Source organism: Myodes glareolus, chromosome 3 (assembly GCF_982192425.1).
Source record: "Myodes glareolus chromosome 3, mMyoGla1.1, whole genome shotgun sequence".
Taxonomy (NCBI): Eukaryota; Metazoa; Chordata; class Mammalia; order Rodentia; family Cricetidae; genus Myodes; species Myodes glareolus.
In genome coordinates this window covers 7,848,337-7,869,800 of record NC_142028.1, presented here as the reverse complement: position 1 = coordinate 7,869,800, position 21,464 = coordinate 7,848,337, and the positions used below count along the sequence as shown (strand labels likewise).

The window sequence follows — 21,464 nt, the reverse complement described above, 5'->3', positions numbered from 1 at the left end:
GGCTCAGAAGTCACCGTGTCATATTTACTTTGGAAATTGCCATTATAACTGAAATACAGTTTGACAGCCTGGTTTTAAACTTCTAAACGCCTTGAGATTTTATCTAACTAATAAACTTGTGGCTTCATAAAACCCACAAGGCTCCGGTGATAGAATCTTATTTGAAAGGGTGTGAGCCTGCCAGGTGTAAGGAAACATTTGTGATCTCCGGCTTGGTGAACCGCAAAGTGCCTATCTATTTTCAGAGATTACCGGGACGGCGCTGGTGCCATTGGTTAAGATAGCAAATTGATTTCTTCAATAAACGAGGGCCTCATTCACTCACCACAATTTTCTAAAATTGCCCTTTTGATCTGAGGCTTCCAATCCTGCCACAGTAACTTTTTATTTTGGAACACAGAAGTCTATAGTCTCAGATATATATATATATATATATATATATATATATATATATATATATATATATATATATATTCCCTTACATGACATGACTGGGAAACACAAACCTTGGTTTACTCCAATGAAGCAGAATGAGTTTCTTCAAGCACACTTTTATATTTATTGTTATTTTGAAAGAACAGAATCTTGGCCAATGATCTAAAATTTTATAAATTTAAAACAATGTTGACACTGAGGGTTAACTTCGTTCCCACCCTGCACTAACTAAAGGATGCCTCAGATGTGATCAGTACATTGTCAAAGAGGTTTAAGGTCTTTAATTCACAGAGCATTCGTTTACATAGAGGAGCACAGGCCAGAGCCATCAGATCTCCCAGCACTGGGGCTATGGGTGTCCTCTGTAAGAGTGGTGTGTACTTTTAACCGCTGAGGCATCTCTCCAGTTGTGATGTTTACAATGCTAGTTTCCCTTTGATGGAATTTGGAATCCGTTCCCTGGAAATGATGGAAACATCAATGTTTACAAAGAGGTATCAAAGCGGTTGGAGTGATGGCTAAGTAGATTAAGTACTGGCCATGCAAACGTGGGGACCAGAGATTGGTTAACCAGAACCAGACAGCTGTGGGAGTCACCTGTTAACCCAGCACTTAGGAGGCAGAGCGGGATCACCCTGGCAACTGGCTAGACAGACTATTCTTAACCGGAGAGGGCCTGGTCCCGCAAAGGGCCCGGTCTCAAAGAAATTAAGGAAGACACCCAATGTCAACTTTGAGCCTCCACACACACATGCACACATGTGTGAGCACAGCTGTTCTCATACACCTACATACATGCAAATACTCTCTCTCTCTCTCTTACACACACACACACAGGCACCTCAACTTATAGCAACCTAGGCTGTAGCATATCAGTGTTAGAGTGTTTACCTAGCTATATCTGAAGCCCTGAGTTCTATTCTCTGACCCTTAAGACAGCAATAAAGAAAAGCATACATGCAGAATATATGGGTTTATGTTTGCACCCAGTGCTGTAGCATGCACACTAGTAGCCACTATTTATACATGTGTTCATATCCTTTCCCTCACTGTTAGACTATTGCTTTTAGGAAAAGGTGTTACTTTCATGACATGACTGTATGGATGGGCGCTCTTTTCACTCCTTATTAATAAAAACCACAGACAATGAAACCATTATTAGCACTCTCTGGGGAGGAACCTGTAGTGCAGAGTTTACCTCACTTGTCCAAGTCCCACGACTGGTAAAACGTGCTTGTTACTTAGGTGCCATTTGGAGGGGAACTTGGCATGAAGAGAGTGCAGGGAACGGATCACCTCCAGCTTTCCCAGTGGCTGAGCACTGAGCTGACTGAGCTGGGTGAACATTCCAGGATTTCCGTGGAGCGGTAGGGCTGTCCGGGATGCCGATAGAGCTGGTTAGAGGTGGTGGTGATGGTGCAAAGGGTACTGTAGATGACTGTGGGTGGCACCTGTCATTCACAAACCTGCAGCACCTGCGCTGTGGATGATTCTTTCCATCTGACGCTCAACAAAGCTTCTGTGAGGCAGACGCTCTCTGTATATTCCTCCTCTGTGCGAGAAAACTGAAGTCCAGAGAGCTGAGCTAACTCGTTCATGACGCAGCGGGAATTACACTGAGACTCTCTGACCTCAGAACTCCCATGCTAACCATTACATGCTTCAAGTTCAAGTTAATACAAACATCCAACATGTCCTCATGGCTGATTGTGCAACAGACACCCTCCCAAGTGACTTTAAACATCATTTTAGCCTCTCTTCAGCTGCTATGAAGCAAGTCGCAGCCTGTTGCAATTTTGAATTTTGTTCTTGTTGAGTTTTTACTGTCTTTCTGTGTACTTTTGAGACCAGTGTCACTCTGCAGCCCAGACCATCATCCTGCCTAAGCCTCCTAAGTGCCGGGTGACAAGCGTGAGCCACCACACCCGTCTCATATTACACTTGGGATGTGTATTCATCCACTAACCTTTCACTGAGTCCACTGGGGAAAGCTCAGGTTCATTTTGAGCTATGAAAACAAATGGGGAAGAGAAAGGAATGACTGTTTCTTAACCGTCTAGAGCTGAGTCAAACGAGCAAAGCAGAGGGCAGCAGGGAGCGGGAGCAGTGACGTGTCTGAGCCACGGGCACGGTGACAGTGACCAGGAGACTATAGACCAGGCTGACTGCAAGCCTCTTTCAGTACAGCAGTCTGAGAAGCAGAGGAAAGCCGGGGGAAGGCATTCAACCAAAAAAGGAATGACGGCAGAGAGGAGCCAAATAAATTTAGGATACAGATGAGTTGAATAAAAGGCACCCAGAAACCTTTCAACAATTTTTAAAAAATGTTTCCACACTTCTATACTCAGTGGAAATGATTTCTTGACTACCAAACATTCTTGACATTCCAAATAACTTTGCCGGAAGTGTCAGAAGGCATTCAAGGACATGCCCAGTGCACAGAACTCTGGAAGGCAGACGGCGTGAGTGAAGGCACCTGCCTGGACCATCTTCTTGTATTCATCCCTACTTATTCCAAGGCGACTGCTATCTTAGGGTGACACTCTGTCTAACACCAGGAGTCTCGCTACACAGCACCCCAGGCGAATGTGTATGGGTTTTGTTTTGTCTGCCCCTTGGAGCTTCTTGTTTCTGTAATTTAGGCGGGAGAGGCAGGAAGAGCAGAAAGAGAAAAAGGACAGAAATACAACCAATAATTAGGAGACCTGACATGGCTGTGGTTAAACCTTTCCAAATAAACATTTTAGCACCAGCCTTCAGGCTTGGAAACTCATTTATTATCATGTTATCTCAGCCCTCTGAAGACACACTTGTGGAGACACAATTCTGCAGGACACACACGTCTGGTAGCTCAGAGGAGTCTGTCGCATGGAGAGAACCGAAGCCTCTACGGTTCAACATGTTGTGGAAGTTTCCAAAACCCCATATTCTGTACTAAGATCTTCCTCCTGTACCAACATTCGGACAGTTCACCATTGCCTCCAAGGGAAAGCCCCCTCCCTGACTAGAAATAGAATTACCCAGGATCTTTAAAAAAGAAGCACTCAACGGGTGGGCCCCTAAGGCTACTAAATCAATTCTTTAAAGATGAAGTGGGAAAAAAAGTATCCATCCGAAGCCACCTCCCAAGCTGGCTCAAGACTCTACCACAGGATTTCCAAGTCTTTCTCCACAAATCTCTCTCCCCCTCAAAATGTACACCATTTTGAAAGTGTGGCCAAGTAATTGGGGCTAGTGCCAAACAGGATCTGACCATGAGAACCACCCAGAAAGCTGTAGCTCCTCAGGGTTCATGCAAACGCAATGCCCCTTAGGTGCCCACATCCTGATGACGGCATGGCACTGGTACCAACTCTCCCCTTTAGCAACAACACACACATCCCCTTGAAGGTCTGACATCAAACCGGAAACTCCAAAGACCAGAGAGTCTCCACATACATCGATTCTTTTTTTTTTTTTTTTTTTTTTTTTTTTTTTTTTTTGTGACCCAAGGCATGCCCATTCTGTATTAGATTCTGGGAAGTCCAAGAGGAATGTGACAATGTTATCCATATACTAGATAGATGGTAACCTAGTTAAAAACACACAGAAACTAGTGACCGGCAGTTAACACATATGTCATGATGGACATGATTCACTGTTCCAAATCAGAGGAGATTCTCGACAAGACAGACCACTGATGCTCGCTGGATGGGACAGGCTTGACTATCTGGGCCGAGAAAAGAGGAAGGAAATTGTGAGCAGAGAAAGCAGGAGGGCGGCCAAGAAGAGGAGCAGTGTGTACTGGGGACCACAGATAACACACTGTCTACAGGAGAGGGGGGTGGGGAAAAGGAAAAGTGAGCCTAGGTCACATGGTCTTTGACATCACATTGGGGAGTTTGGACTTGACCCTTAATGCTATCGAGAACCCTGACAGTTTTTCTGGAACGAGTTAACACCTCAATTTACACATTGGAGAAGTCTTACCAACAGAGTGAACAGTAGGGATTGAAAAGATCAACAACACTGTAAACAGGGTATAGAGGCCAACACAGGGGATGTGAGGAAGTAGATGCTGTAGAAAGAACTGAAGCTCGGGACAGAGTGTGTGCAGGGAACAAGCTGTCCTGAGCTTGCCAGGCAGGGATATGGTGAGGGAGTAGAGCTGTCAAGCCTGGGCTCTTTATGGCCTTGTAAATGTCATAGCCTAGATGTGAACTTTTCTCTCTGTGTGCAACTGGAAACATTGTTTGATCCTTTTGGGTCTCTGCCACCGTCAGAGAGACAGGCCTGGACCTGAGGTGCGGAGGGGCCTTCTTCACATGACCAGCATACAGACCACATACAATGTGCCTAAACATGAGTGTTCAGAGCCCAGTTAGTAACAGCTCTCGTAGATGCAGTGATCTTGTCCATAGGAGATGGCTGCCATCAATGAACAGAAATGTTCATTGGCTTGCCCTGGATATGCAAATGAGCAAGAGTGGCCCAGATAGTCTAAGAGTCCAGGTCTTGCCCGGTTGCTCTCAGGTGAAAAGAGTTTAATCAAGCAGACCCTGAGTCAGTTCTCAGTGTGTGCTCTCCTGGTCCGGTCAACCAAACAGACCTAAGATAGTTCTCAGTGTGCGCTCCCCTTGGAACATTTTGCTGCCCCAGTTTTTAATGTTTGCATGCATCTGTCTCTCGGGGCTGGAAGTGTTCGTCGCATGTAGGCTTTCCATAGTTGTAGATGTTTTATTAAAAAAAAAAATCCATGCTTCCCGCCAATTTCCATTTCCCCCATCTTCCAGGATCTTGGTGATGTTTTGGAACATGAAGAGATTCTGCACCAAGCACCCCAGTGCCTGGCTTGTTTCTACCTGATTCCATCCCTAAAGGGGTCCTCTGTTCTGAACTGGCTCCTGACTGGCGTTCTAAGGCTCTCCTTTCTCGTGGCTCTTTATTGACAGGATTGTCTTTCTCTCCCCGGCGTGCTCACTGCCGTCTCACGACGGCATGATGCCTTCCACTGCACTCAAAGCTGGGGACTGTTGAGTCTGTACCCAAACAAAGGAGGCTTTTTCTCCGGTGCCCTCGTCACCTTTTTAGGAAAATGTTAAAACAACACGACGAAGTCGGGCAGACACACACGGCTCAGGAACTGACATCTGGTCTGTGTGGGGTGAGGGAATCTGGTTTCACTTTGTAAAGTTTGCTGGGTGGGTGCTCCAAGCCCTGCGCGAAGCCCTCAATTACAGGCGCTGGGTATCCGCAAGGGAAGACAAGCGCCGCATACCAACTTCGTTTTCTCCATCAAGCTAACTGATTACAATTGGAGTTTCCTCAAAGGAGCTTGTTGGATAATTTGTCTCATTACTACTGAAAAGGAAATGGAAATCAAGGACTTGAGGGCAGGAAACAGTAAGCAAATATGATCAAAGGTTTACTGCATGAGCTGTGGGTTTAGTGGGAAAATAATAAAAAGATTAATGTCACAGTAGATCAAATATAATCAAACTTTGAACTATTCATTAAGCTAATATGCTTTAAAATTGAAAGCCATATAAAGTAACTGCATGGGAATATTCTTAAATCATCGGGTACAGATACCTTTCATTGGAAACCAAAACGCAGACCATGCAGAGAGCCAACATCGTCCCATTTACTGCTTTTCTACTAATTCGAGGTCCAGAACATACTTTAAATTTGATCGCCCAAGTACCGGCATCTACATTATTTCATCTCGGAGCATCACCAGCACACGAGCCTCCGCCTTGCGAGGAGGATTGTAAACAAGGAGTAGCTGGCTAAAGATAGAGCGCCGCTGACAAATCCACAAGAAAGGAAGAAACTCGGAGCATGGAGTGCAATCAGGGGGATAAATGCAGGCCAAGTACCAAGAAAAAGTGCAGCAGAGAGGAGAGATGAAGGCGGGAAGCATCCAAGATGAGCAATAGGGGACCGGGGAATGCTCAAATCCATTAGGAATGGCTTTCCACTCATGGGAGTGTTTAGGAGAGGAGGTAGCCACAGGGAGGGTGAAGACAGAAGTTCCTCCTGGTTTAGGAAGATCACAGATGAAGAAGTTTCCTTACATAATATCAAAATGTGATTTTAAAAAAAAACTGTTATCTTATGACAAAGTATCAGGAATAGTTTTATGGAAAGCACTGCAACCATCACAATCAGAGTTCAAGACTCACGTCTGTCACTTCCCAGGAGAGGGAGCTCAGTTCAAGCCTGGCGTGCAGGGCTGGTGAAGTTTAAACATGATGTTAGTGAACAGAATATGACCAGCAGGCTTGAGGTGCTGCCCACGGAACGACAAGACGCTGGTAACTGGCAGATACTATTACTGGGTTTTAACCTCCCCTTGAGGGAAACGTTTTGATCCATTACCACTCCCAAGTCTTTCCTCTCTTCAAAGCAGTAGCCCACCAAAAATCAAGTTTCACCCTGGGTTTCCAGAGGAAGATTGTGGTTTTGAATCCAGGATGTTCCCAGACACCTGTGCAAGAGGCAAGAGATATCTGTTCCTGACTCGGCATTAATTCAGAGTCCACGCTCATCCGGAGAGCTGGGTCACTGGCCTTCTGATGCCCGACTTCTTCTTTGCTCGTTAGAGATATGACTTTCTAACTTCAATTAACCAGATGTAAAAGAGTGAAGGTGTCTGGGCAACCATGTCACATTTCCATTTGTTTCTGGGTTTCACTGTCTAATTAAAAATATATTTTCATCCGAGGGCTTGAAAAGTTATACTAATATGTATTATCAGGGCTTTTGACCTTAGCACTAGCATGCATGTACATAAGCTAAGTTTTTCAAATATTATATTAGTTCCATAGCATCGCTGATGTGGTGCAGATGTTAAAGATGTTCTGCACTCTTTACAGTCTCTGGGCAATAAATCAGTTCTTGGGTTCAGTTCATCGGTTCTCCATGTTAAATGGAGCAGGAGGAAGAGAGGCTGATCGTTCAAGATGTGTCTAGAAGTCTGGTTAGTTGGTAAATCATGAGGAGTAAAAGGCTGGGGTGTGTCTCTGAAGGCAAAGTAATTATACCTTGAGCTCCAACTTAGAAAGTCAAAACTGAGCTAATTAAATGAAAATAGTGCAGCTTTCACATGCCAGTTATATTATCAAAAAGTTCTTCAATAAGTTTATGCACTTTTAATAAGCAAAAGCATTAGTCAGCTTTAAAAAAAACAACCCAGAACTGTGATGCATTCCTCGCCTATAGATCTGAACGAGACAAAACAAAGCCTCGTGGATGTGTTTGTTCATTAATTCTTAAAAAGCCAGACTTGGAGTTGTTATCATGTCAACTGGCACCAGACCATGCTCAATTTAGAGCAGTACAAAGTGGAGCCCAAAGTCTACAATGGTAGGGTTTTCATCACACTAATTAACAGCCATTTTGTTTAAAATAAACAGATACGAGTCTAATTGCCTTTTTTACATAAGAAAGAGACTATCTTAAAAGTTAAAACACGCAAAGGAAAGATCAGACAAACGCCACTCAGAGAAGCAAAGTGTGTGTGAAAGGGGCCTGAGGAAGTCTGGGCTGCTGTTTGGATTGACAGCCCAGTGGGGTAAAAGGAATTACAGGCTTGGAAAGGTGAAAGGGACCCTGAGGTGAATGATCCCAGCGACCCAGCTCTCACACCTTTCTTCACGGAGGGCCAGGCCACACCTTTGTGGGCAGTGGGCTGACCAAGCTAATTAGGACCGAGCCACTCATTATGTGTAATTGGTTGCCTGTACCCAGCATTCCTTGCCTAAAGAGGAAGTAGTGCTACTGAAAGGTCAAAGGTAGATCAGGATCCAGATGCTGTCCTTCTCTGAGGCTTCCAAGGGTTTGTTAAACAAAGGGCTTTGCCTTTGGGTCTGCAGAATCTCTTTGCATTGAACCAATGGCCAAGTTGATGTGACCTGGAGTCCCATCTCCACCACCAGTCAAAGCAATTCCTGGACACTTAGAAAAGGCACTGGTTTCCAGACCTATCACAGAAGGTCAACAGACTCGATGCTTTCATTAAATTAAGGAATATACTTCTGTGGTACACAGGTATAATGCTATCTCTGACATAAATCCAGATCCCTTTTATGTAATTAAAGACCAGCAACTGCATTGGCCAGCTATCTGAATGGCATGCCACTCGAGCTGCAAAGCAGAAAACCAACCACAGAGATGATAACTTAAGATCATTGTCTGGTACTACTTACTTTCTATTGTTTAATTAAGTCAGGAGAATCTTGCTATGCAACCCTGTCTAGCCTGGGACTCACTGTGTAGCCCAAATTTGTAGCAATCCTCCTGCCTCAGCCTCTCAAAAGCTGGAAGTATAAATATCATACATTGACTTCTCAGAAATACTCAGGTTTCTTTAACCACTAGCTCCCTTGTTACCAGTTTACACTGTATATGAAAAGGGGCTTCCCAAAGTTCTCTGGAAAGCCATTGTAAAAGTACGCATCTACTATTGGCATACGCTATTATCTGCGTCTATGATCCACATATGCCATTAACTGTATTCATAATAAGACTGGTAATTTTACAGCATAATACACGATCTCTTTTTCTTTGGTTTTCATGAGAGGAGGTCTTGTGGGATAGCCTGAACCAAGTTTGCATTAAGTATGTAGCCCAGGCTGACATGGTAATCTCTCTTCCTGAGAGAGTATTAAAGCTATGAGCCACCACATCCAGGTTTACTGCATAGGAAACTTTGAAAGGAAAGCAACCTCGTATGGATATAGATTATCTGCGAAAGGATGGTATGAATATCTGTTCTTATGAACTGAATGTCTAGAGGACATCAACAAGATGGAAGATGTGTGTATCAGTTGGTAATACCATTTTTAAATGTCAAACCAAACAATGGGATTTTCTCAATACTTTGTTTTACTATATATAGGTGTGGTTTAGTTTCTCTTTAAAAGGTCTTGATTTGCTGAGGTCTAGCAGACTGGAAGTCTTCTAGAACAACTCTCTTAATATAAAGTAGCATGGCTTACACCCCGAGAGACTCTGTTATCTATCATGGTGCCTTTAAATCATGTCTGGATTGCTCCGTCTGTGTAACTCACCCAATAAAAAGTCACATTAAATTCTGGTACCAGTCTGTAGGAAGACTGAGGAGGGCTGGGTGAGTGGCTCGGCAGTCAGGCACTTGCTCAGCAGGCATGAGGCCCTGGGTTTGAACTCTAGCATTAGAGGGCAATGCTAGACTACTAGATCATAACTGCAAATGACTTTATGCTAACCATGACTAATGGTAGTTCTACACAGACTAATTTATAGTGTAATGAGCTTTCCTTTACCTGCCTTTAAAATTCTATGACTTGGTAGAAAGACGAAATTGGGAGACTGAGGATGTGGCTTTCAGCTGATAGAGCACTTGCCTTGCACGCATAAGGATTAAATCACTAGTGCTGCCTAATCTGGGCACAGCAGCACACACCTGTACTCCCGACACTTGGGAAGGGGAGGAGGCAGGAGAAGAATCATAAGTTCAGAGTCATCTTTGGCTACAGAGCAAGTTTGAAACCAACTTGGGATACGTAAGGACAATTTTTAACATAAAAATAAAAGAAATAAGTAGAAAAAGTCAATAAATTATCAAACTATTGTTTTTCTAATACTCCTGTGAGTTTATCAAAATTTAGTATGCTGAATATGTGTAGGGACAGAACTTGTTCCAGGCTCTCCTGTCCAGGAAGCGAGCTTCTCATGGCAAAGCTCCTCAATTCCCCTTTCCCAATCCCAGCACGAGTTTCTGGAAATATCAGTGACTATGGCTGCTGCACGGCCCAGCCAGGCGGGTGTGAATAGTCAGTGAATATGGCTGCCACCTGGCTCAGCTAGGCAGGTGTGACTAGTCAGTGTCTATGAATGATGCCTGGTCTAGCTAGGTAGGTGTGAATAGTCAGTAACTGTGGCTGCCACCTGGTCCAGCTAGGCGGGTGTGAATAGTCAGCGACTATGGATGCTGCCTGGACCAGCTGGGCAGGTCTGATAAGTGTGGGGGGAGAAAGCGTGAAGGACGCTGTATCAAAGCATGAGCACCCCTGTCACCTATCCCTGTTTTCTTGGCACTGACCATCTTGTGTGCCATCAGTGTTCCAGAACAATGAGTGCCCAAAGCAGGAAAACAGAAGGCCACACAACACAAAAAGAGTGGACTTCATTAAAGTACAGGTGACAGACTAACTCTAAACTTGAATTAGAACCAAGAGAGAAACATCTCTTTGCTGCTGGTGTGTTTAGAGTTTTTATTTAAGACAGGATCTCACTCTGTAGCCCACAGTGGCCTATGCAAAATTTGCTAGATAGTCAAGTCTAGCCTCAAACTCAAAGCAGTCCTCCTGCATCAACATCCTGAGCATTAAGGTTACAAGTATGCTTCCACTTTCTGGTGTCTTATTCAATTTCTTTCTTCAAAGATTTAAAGTTCTTATCATAAAGGTCTTCCACTTGTTTGGTTAGAGTTACTCCGAGATATTTTATGCTATTTGTGGCTATTGTGAAGGTTGTTGATTCTCTGATTTTTTTCTCAGACCATTTATAATCTGTGTTAAGGAGGGCTACTGATTTTTTTTCAGTTAATCTTATATCCTGCTACATTACTGAAAGTGTTTATGAGTTGTAGAAGTTCCTTGGTAGAATTTTGAGGTTGTTTATGTAAACTATCATATCAGTAGCAAATAGGAAGAGTTTGACTTCTCCTTTTATGATCTGTATCCCCTTGATCTCCATTTGTTGTCTTAATGCTCTAGCTAGGACCTCAAGAACTATATTGAATAGATATAGAGAAAGCGGACAACCTTGTCCTGTTCTTGATTTCAGTGGGATCGCTGGGAGTTTCTCTCCATTTAGTTTGATGTTGGCTGTTGGCTTGCTGTATATTGCCTTTATTATCTTTAGGAATGTTCCTTGTATCCCTGCTTTCTCCAAGACCTTTATCATGAAGAGACGCTGTATTTTGTCAAAAGATTTTTTTAGCATCTAATGAAATGACCATTTGTGGTTTTTATAGATGTCCTATGCTCTTGGGTAGGTAGAATTAACATAGTAAAAATGGCAATCTTACCAAAAACAATCTACAGATTCAATGCAATGCCCAGCACAATTCTTCACAGGCATCAAAAGAAAGATACTCAACTTTATACAGAAAAGCAGAAAACCCAGAATAGCCAAAATAATCCTGTACAATAAAAGAACTTCTGGAGGTACCACTATCCCTGACTTCAAACTCAACTATAGAGCTACAGTACTGAAACAGCTTGGTATTGGCATAAAAACAGAAAGAAGGACCAGTGGAACAGAATCAAAGACCCAGATATTAATCTACACACTTAAAAACACCTGACTTTTGACAAAGAAGCAAAAACTATAAAATGGAAAAAAGAAAGCATATTTAACAAATGGTGCTGGCATAACTGGTATCAACATGTAGAAGAATGAAAATAGACCCATATCTATCACCATGCACAAAACTCAAGCCCAAATGGATCAAAGATCTCAACTTAAAACCAGCCACACTGAACCTCATAGATGAGAAAGTGAGAAGTACACTTGAATGCATTGGTACAATGTAGCAAGGAGGCCACTTGTTTGTTCCCGGCAGTTTAACCCCAAAATAATCATATAGAAACTGTATTAATTAAATCACTGCTTGGCCCATTAGCTCTAGTATCTTATTGGCTAACTCTTACATATTAATTTAACCCATCTCCATTAATCTATGCATCACCACGAGGTTGTGACCTACCAGCAAAGTTTCAACATGTGTCTGTCTCCAGCAGTGACTCCATGGCTTCTCCCTGACTCAGCCTTTCTTTCTCCCAGCATTCAATTTAGTTTTCCCCGCCTAGTTAAGTTCTGCCCTGCTATAGGTCCAAAGCAGTTTCTTTATGCATTAAGGGTAATTACAGCATGCAGAGAGAAATGCCACATCAGCACAGGAGACCACTTCTTAAATATAACCCCAGTAGCACAGACACTGAGGAGAAACAGTTAATAAATGGGACCTCCTGAAACTGAAAAGTTTCTGTAAAGCAAAGGACACGGTCAACAAGACAAAACAGCAGCCTACAGAATGAGAAAAGATCTTCACCAACCCCACATCAGACAGAGTACTGATCTCCAAAATATACAAAGAACTCAAGAAATTGGTAATCAAAAGAACAAATAATCCAATAAAAGAAAATGGAGTACAGACCTAAACAGAGAACTCTCAGCAGAGGACTCTAAAATGGCTGAAAGACACTTAAGGAAATGCTTAGCATCCTTAGCCATCATAGAAATGCAAATCACAACAACTCTGAGATTCCATCTTACACCTGTAAGAATGGCTAACATCAGAAACACTGATGACAACTTATGCAGGAGAGGTTGTGAGGAAAAGGGAACACTTCTGCATTGCTGATGGGAGTGCAAGATGGTACAGCCCCTTTGGAAGTCACTGTGGTGATTTCTCAGAAAATTAGGAAACAACCTTCCTCAAGACCCAGCAATACCACTTTTGAGTATATATCTTAAGGATGCTCAACCATGCCACAAGGACGTGTTCATAGCAGCATCATTTTCTATAGCCAAAACCCAGAAACAACCTAAATACCCCTTGATTGACAAAAGAATGTATAAGGAAAATGTGGTATATTTACACAATGGAGTACTACACAGCATAAAAATAATGACATCTTGAAATTTGCAGGCAAATGGATGGAGCTAGAAAACATTATTTTGAGTGAGGTAACCCAGACCCGGAAAGACAATTATCATATGTACTCATTCATAACTGGCTTTTAGACATAAAGCTGGTGTGGGAGAATTGTCTGTATTCTGTCAATCATATTTTAATAAAACGCTGATTGGCCAGGCAGGCAGTATAGGCGAGAAAGCCAGACAGGAAGTAGGGGTGGAGCAAAGAGACTGGGAGTATTCTGGAAGCAGAAGCTCTCTCTCAGCCATTCCTGCGCAGATCACTGAAGAAGCAACATGTAAGCTGCCCCTGCTGGAAAAGGTACTGAGCCATTATGGCTAACATAGATGAGAATAATGGGTTAATATAAGTTATAAGAGTTAACAAGAAGCCTGACCTAATGAGCCAATCAGTTTATAACCTTATGGAGTCCTGTGTGTAATTTCTCTTTGGGATTTGCCGGCTGTTGGGGTACCGGGCGGGACGGAAATCCCAACAAGCCGTCCCTCATGCTACATATGGCGCCCACGTGGATAACTGAATCCACAGAAAGCCTGAGAAAGCTTGGAAAAGAATAGAGTAAAGCATGTTTTCTTGGTAGCAGCAATTTCTCGGGTCTGCTCTGCTTGCTAGAGGCAAGCAAATGCTCTCATCTAAGAGAGGCTTCCTGACTCAGCTTTAGCTGCAAAACTTTGTAGCTCATTAAGAGGTCCTGCCACGAAACACTTAAACGGTGTTGGTGAAAAACTAAACGCATGCTTTTCGGTCGTAGCAGGAAAAAAGCTATGCTGTTTTGAAATGCCGGCTTTCTGGGCTGTCCTGCCAGGACAAACTCTGACTCTTGCAGGCAGGCAGTCCGACTGAGTGTGGTCTGTGAGCAGAATGCTGCAGCTTGCTTGCTGGCAAGGACCTTAAAACGCCATAGAGTTGTGGCAATGAACACAGCTCTGGCTGGTACCTCAGCCTTGAGGCTGAAAAGCTAAGGAATAAGCTGGATCTAGCCGTCAAAGCCACAGCTCTCCATATTGCTTAGTAAATTAAAGACTCATATGGTCAGAAAAAGAAAAATATACAGTAAAGAGAGATTCAAAGAGGAAGAAAACCTCTAAATGGTTTACAGTGTGTATATGCAGGCTAAAAGTTAAAGTTCTTAAAGTTAAAAGGAAAGAAAGAGAGTAGTTGAGTGTGGTGGTACACACCTTTAATCCCAATGCCTGGGAGGCAGAGGCATATTGACCTCTGTGACTTCAAGGGACAGAGGTAGAGATTGACCTCTGTGACTTCAAGGTGTGGTAGTACACGCCTTTAATCCCAATGCCTGGGAGACAGAGACAGACAGATCTCTGTGACTTCAAGGTGTGGTAGCATACACCTTTACCCAGCACTGGGGAGGCAGAGACAGAGGAATCTCTGTGAGTTCAAGGACAGCCTGGTCTACAGAGTTATTCCAGGACAAAGATATATACAGAGAACCTGTCTCAAAAAGCCAAAAGTTAAAAATAAAAATAAAAGAAATAGAGGTTAAAATAAAGCCACATAAAGATGGAAAATGCACAGAGAATCTTCATACTGTATGCTATTATGCTCTCTTTAAATTGTTTGATTGCTGAGGAAGGAGCAACAACTGCTAAAAGACTTTTGTTTATAAATGCTGCTGAACTAACCCAAGATAGGAATTTTGAAAATACCTTGGCTTCAAAACTGAAGTCAAAAGGTATGTTACTTTGGAGAAGAGATTTTGCTTTTGTTTCCACAGAAAACGAGAGACTCTGGATTTATTCAGAGTTAAGAATAATCACCTTTGACCAAGGGAGGCCGCCTGAAAAATCTCCGATAGGAACAGATGGCCCAGATGACAGAGGTCTACATCCAGAACTGATCCAAGACTGCTGCCTGAGATGATCGAGACTCACAGGATACTCCAGTCATGACTTGATTATAACTCTAAATTTTCTTTAAGTCCCCATAAGATTATCAGCGCCCCCAACCAGCAGGAAGTAGCCTGAAATACTACGCCCACATTCCCAACAAAGGGACTATGGGTATTTTCCTATATTTAAAAAAAAAAAAAGAGGGAAATGGTGTGGGAGAATTGTCTGTATTCTGTCAATCATATTTTAATAAAACGCTGATTGGCCAGGCAGGCAGTATAGGCGGGAAAGCCAGACAGGAAGTAGGGGTGGAGCAAAGAGACTGGGAGTATTCTGGAAGCAGAAGCTCTCTCTCAGCCACTCCTGCACAGACCACCGAAGAGGCAACATGTAAGCTGTCACACTGAGAAAGGTACTGAGCCCATGTGGCTAAAATAGATAAGGATAATGGGGTAATATATGTTATAAGAGCTAATAAGTAGCCTGACCAAATGGGCCAATCAGTTTATAACCTTATGGAGTCTTGTGAGTGATTTTCTTTGTTGCTTGCCGGCTGTTGGGGTACTGGGAGGGACAGAAACCCCAACAAGCCGGCCCTCATGTTACATAAAGCAAAGAAAATCGACCTACAAATCACAATCCCAGAGAATCTAAACAACAATAAAGCTTCTAAGAGAGACATACATGCATTTTAATCTACATGGGAAGTAGAAAAAGACAAGATCTCCTGAGTAAATTGGGAGCACGGGGACCATGAGAGAGGGTTGAAGGGGAGGGAAAAAGAAAGGAGGGGAGCAGAGAAAAATGTATAGCTCAATAAAATCAACAAAAAAAAATTCAAGGCAATTACAATAGAAATTAAAAAAAAAAAAGCAGATTACTAGCATGAGCTGTCATTCTGGTTAGGAAAATCTTGTCATCATTTCCCAGAAGACTCGCATTAGTACCATGGCATCTGATGTTCTGAGCAAGGCTCTGCCCGTGTCTGTCTGAGAGACACCACCTTTGTGTCGTGGTGCGCCAGAGGTAAGTGCCCTGCTTGAGTCAGATGTGGAAATGTTTACAAGAATCTCACAAAACCCTGTTATGTCCGTTGAAACTAAGAGAAACAAAACACAATACAGCACACACAGGCCTGAAATAAATGCTTTGCTTTCTTCTGTGTAGCTTTTTCCCTTTTGGTTCCAAAAGTGTTACCACACTTTACATAAGCATTGCTTCATGAGACATTAGAAATTATTGTGTGGCTGTTCTTCCCCAAGCATCTTCCACTTTGGGTTTTGAGACAGGGTCTCTCACCGGTCTGGAACCCCTCTTAGGTTAGGTGGCTACCCAGCGATCCCCAGAGATCCAACTGTCTCCTCCTCCGGAGTATTGGGATTAACAAATCCCGTCACTGGACCTGACATCATCACACGGGTTTGGGTGACTGAATGTGGATCTTTTTGTTTACAAGGCAAGCATTCTGTTGACAGCTATCTCATGTCTGGGACTGCCCCCTCCCACGGGACAAGGTGTTCTCTGAGGGCAGGGGCTATGGGGCACTTCTCCAACAGGTCCTGATGCTCAGAGGCAGCCGAGGAGCTGCCTGTTGCTAACTCAACCTCTGCCCCAAAGAAAGATTCAGACAGTAGAGAAGTGGCCTGGGATCTCATGAGTCACAGAGGAAATTTCCCATCTGAAGAAATGTTCACACACGCTTTCAAGTAAAACAATCTGCAGTTAATAGTGAGATGGTCTGATTATGGCTTGGGTTTGGGGGTTTTACTTTGTTTTGTTTTGGTTTTTGTGTTAGTGTCTTGAAATATAGATGTGGCTACCCTGGAACTCATCATGTATCCCTGACTGGCCTCTTCAGAAATTCTCCAGTCTCAGCTTCCTGAGGCAAGTACCACCATGCCTGGTTCCCAACATTTTGCTGTGTACCCATGCGTAGATTCTGCGATTAGGATTTAAAGACTCTTAGATATTGTTATATATTAGGTTTAGAATTTAATCACCCCAAAAAGTTATAATTTCACACCAGAGTGTTGGAAATAGCACTGTTTGTCCATTTTTAGAAATGTTGCTGAGGGTGGTGGCATAGGTTTGTAATCCCAGCTGAGAGCTAAGACAGGAGGCTTACAAGGTCCAAGTCAGTCTTGGCTACACAGCAAGACATTGTCAAAAAACAGAACATAAAACCTAATGACTATATGTAGATGATAGTTTCAAGTTAAATAAAATGAATTATTTTCAAAGAAATTGACAAAGCCCTGAAGTTCTCCAGGTTCCAAATTCTCTGGGATCTACCATGAACAGTGAGATTCTTATTACTGATATTATTATCAATTAACCGAGAACTGATATTATTATCTTACACTACACAATCTAGCTCTTTATTATTCACATTTCCATCTATATGTATGCTTACCTGCAATTGATATATTAACTACTTAAATACAAATGTATTGGATTCTAGTTAATGGGCATAAATTATTTTAGAAGCCCACTAAAACAAAATGTAGTTAAAGATGTCTTTAGTGGAAGCTGTAAATTAACACAGTAACTTGCTTGAGAATTGTAAGTTTTATTAACTAAATCAAACTGATTTGCTCAGTTATTAAAAATAACAAAAATTTCCACAAAGAAACCAAGCAAACCAAATTAAATGTTCTTAAAATGAGTCCATCTGACGTGTGGGGCCCTCAGTTATGACACCCAAAGCGAAGACATGGGATACATATCCCAAGGGCTTCCTATGTTACAGCTGAAACGGTGGAGCCAGACCAGATTGCACCCTTTCACCTAACGTAGCATAAACGTTTAGTGCTGCTTAAATATCAGCCTCTTGAGCTAAGAGTTGAGCATTACAGTTTGATGGGAAACATCCCTCACAGGCCCGCAGTTTGAATGCTCAGGCTATGGCTTGCAGAGTATTTTGAGACGTAGAAGAAACTGGATATTCAGACCTTCCTGGAGGAAGTGGGTTACTGGGGCTAAGCCTCGGAGGTTATGTGTGGCGTCCAGGATTCTGTGTCTCTCTTATTTTCTCTCTATTTCTCCTTCCTGTCCACCACAAAGTAAAAAATTTCCTTACTATATAGTCACTCCGCTATGGTATCATCATGTTCTTTCTGTCAAGAGCATGAGCCAAGCAACCATGAAATGAATCGTCTGAAACCTGAAACCATCAGCCAGAATCCCCCTTTCTTACTTCAAGTTGTGGATGTCAGAGTTTTTGTTACTGTTATGAAAAGGCTCACCAACACCACATATAAAGAATGTCTTTAAGTGTGAAGGCCTTGTTACAACACTTGCTTACATTTTGATTTTAATAAAGTTATATTAAGTAAAACATTTTATAAAACTCCACATTCAGAAATATTAAAGGGGCAATCAGACAGTTACTCACTGTGCATACATCTACTTATTAAGCAGTTCTCCAACATAAAAAAATCTACACTAGATGCTGGGGTTGGTTAAATAATTGTAATGTTACTATACATATTGGATGTCTGCTATACACAGGCAGAAATTTATGAACTTGCCAAGTAATTCACTTAATTCTGAAAACTGCATGCTTCTTTTACTTAAATGAGAATAACTTGGCTACAAAGGCCCAAGGAATGCACATGCCCACGTTCCCACCTCCAAGTTCCAGAGGAGTGTGCATGAGGGAAGTGTGCACACTGTCTGGCTTCTCTGCCAGCGTGGAGCCTTCGCACACCTGAATTCAAAACTTCTGTGACAGCTACTTATTAAAATACTCTTCGTCCATCCTGCCTGATACGATCTGGAGAGTTCTGATAAGTTGTCATCACAATTGTTTACAGGATTGTCCGACCCCATAGAGGAAGTAAGATTTTTAAAAGAAAAGCAAAACATTTGAATGAAAGAATTATCTTTAGCTCTACGGCAACAGCAGCGGCACCATCCTCATCAGCCCCCTTCAGACAACAGCAGCTTGGGCGGCAGGAAGCAGCAGCGAGGCATGGCTAAGTGCACGTGCACACACACGGGAAATGGCAGAACATAAACAAGCGGAATATATCAGGGTAGAAACAGAAATTACTCTTAAAGGCAGTTTTCCTGTTACTGAGTGAAAATGGTGTAATGCCTCAGAGGAAAGACAGAAGAAATCAGGACCTCTCTCGTTTGACAGTGAGAAGTAAGAAGAATTTTACTCATAGTCCGTGCTGTCTTTGAAACGCTGACACGTGGCAGTATCCGACATGGCATGTGACACTAACATATCACAGACAAGTACATACTGAGTGGAGAGGTGCAGAGTCCCTAATCAGTGGGGAAGCTCGAGAAAGGAGCGAGCCTATACGTTTTTATTGAAGTTCAATTTAAGTATGTGTATCAATGAGAGATACATTTAGGAACCAAGTAAATGTACAAAGTCAAAATTTCAATTTTTTTTCACTCAGAAAAAATTATGATTCAGGGATATATTTTCATTTATCTGACTGAATTTTTCTTTGAATTTGTATAGATTATGTCTTTTAAGAAACACTTGGAACAAGTTTGCTCTTCAGGATATATGTTTACTTACTTGAGTATGATACAAATTTTAATTCATGTAGACTGTCCTCAAATAACCATGCCAAGTAGAGGAAAGCACACATATGTGAATTACTGACACACATGCTATATTCACTTGTAGCTTTAGGTCAGAGCACACCATGAGCAAAAGCTATGCTGATGCATCTAATTAAAAACCAAAGGAGACCCTAGCCCCTCAGCTCCAAGGCTGAGGTAGGATTGCGAGCTAAAAGTCAGCATGGACAAGGCAAAAACTCTAGAACAGTAGCCTAGGCTGCAAGACCCAGGTTTTGTAAAATGTCACAAAAGGGGTCTTGTTGATAAATGGTACTTATTTTCAAATACTCATTTCTTAATGCAAAATTATATTCATATGTTTCTTGCCTAGGCATGCATGTATAAATATATAAATTAAATCCATAGACAAGTATATAGAGTCATATAAAACCTTATTTCCCCACCATCACTCCTCCAATGTAACAACTCAAATCAAGCGACACTGAAGCTCACTCCAGTTTGGTCACAATGATGCTCACGCCCCTGTTTGTTGAGTAAGGAGCGACATTTTAGGGCAATTTTCCTTTAAAAAGCATTACGCTTCTCTAGTGTTCAACAATCATAGCGGTGAGAGAGTGTGGCTTCCGCTTTACTCATGGTGAAAGGCAGTCACAGGACATAGATCTTCTGGAAAGTGGGGACACCTGGTGACTTCACTCAGCCCCACAACTAATTTCTCTTTCAGTGAGAGTTCTCGCTGGCTCTTCTGAGTCACTCACCACAGAAACTTGGCCACACTTGGGGCAACCCCATCATCTGGAAGTGTAATTTGGTTACTCAAATGCACAGAAGGTTTTCCATCCTGGTGAGATGGCAATCGTGAGGCTGGCCTCCTTAACTGGGAGAGCAGCTAATATGAGTACTGGGTACAAGGACCCAGAGGCTCCTTTGTCTTCAGGGAGCATGGATGTTTCTACACGGGCTCTTTAAACACACTGACTTGCCTACTAGGGCACTGGACATTACACAGCCGAAGATCTTCTTGCTGACATGTTACTGAATGAATATTTAGCCACCAGCTCACAATAATTTGGCTTTGGTGAACCTTCAACTCTCTCTATATAACTATTTATTAACTCATAAATAAATTAGTCTTTCTAAGCATCTTCCATATTTATTTCTTTATATATAAATGTAATAGAGATTTAAAAGATCTATATTCTATCAATTCCCTCATGAGGCACACGTATACATGTTCACATACATGTACCATATGTCATACATGAGGAGGTCAGTTTCCTCCTTCCATCATGTAGGTCTAGGGTGAAACTCAGCCCATCATGCTGGTGTCAGGCACTCACTGTGCCTTCTTGCCAGCCCCATCTTCTAAATTTTAAAGTGCTCACATTAAACTCATTTTATGATCAATCTCTTTATTAATTCTGTCTCTAAGCATAGCATGGAGTTGACGTGTGCTTCTCTTGAATTCTTTTCAAACAAGGAACTGTGGCTGCACAGCCAACTGAGTCTACATAGAACATCACAAAGGCAGAGGTGAGTTATGTTTGCTGTGTCCATTGTGCCCTAAGTGTGCACGTGTGACTGACGTGAAAATATGCAAGAAATGTGCAAGGTTTGTAGTATTGGCAAACATCCTTCTGCCTGTACAGAGCATCCTTGGTCTCAAAAAGTCTTACAGAGAAGCAAATTTGGCTGTTCATCCTGTCTGACACCAAAGTTCTCATTTAGCCAAGCTATATATATACACACGCACATACACACACACACACACACACACACACACACACACACACAGTACTTCTCATCTTTCTGCATAAGTCAACCCTTTCAATTCAATAATCCATTGCTCTTCTGTGAAGACTGCTGCTTGGCTTCCTGAAAAGTTGTGAGTTTTACTAAGTTGTTCCCTCTCTTTCTTATTTTGGATTCAAAAGACTATA

The 21,464-nt window shown here is 42.4% G+C and overlaps 1 protein-coding gene and 1 long non-coding RNA gene across 3 annotated transcripts in view; one reads left to right on the top strand and one right to left on the bottom strand.

Annotated features, from left to right (window-relative positions):
- Sox5 (SRY-box transcription factor 5) overlaps positions 1-21,464 on the bottom strand; it is a 982,978-nt gene that overhangs the window by 858,641 nt on the left and 102,873 nt on the right. The gene's annotated exons all lie outside the window — the stretch shown is intronic.
- On the top strand, positions 13,282-15,492 carry LOC148122533 (uncharacterized). Its single transcript, XR_015737395.1, has 2 exons — positions 13,282-13,426; positions 14,862-15,492. It is a non-coding gene; the product is annotated as an uncharacterized LOC148122533 (long non-coding RNA).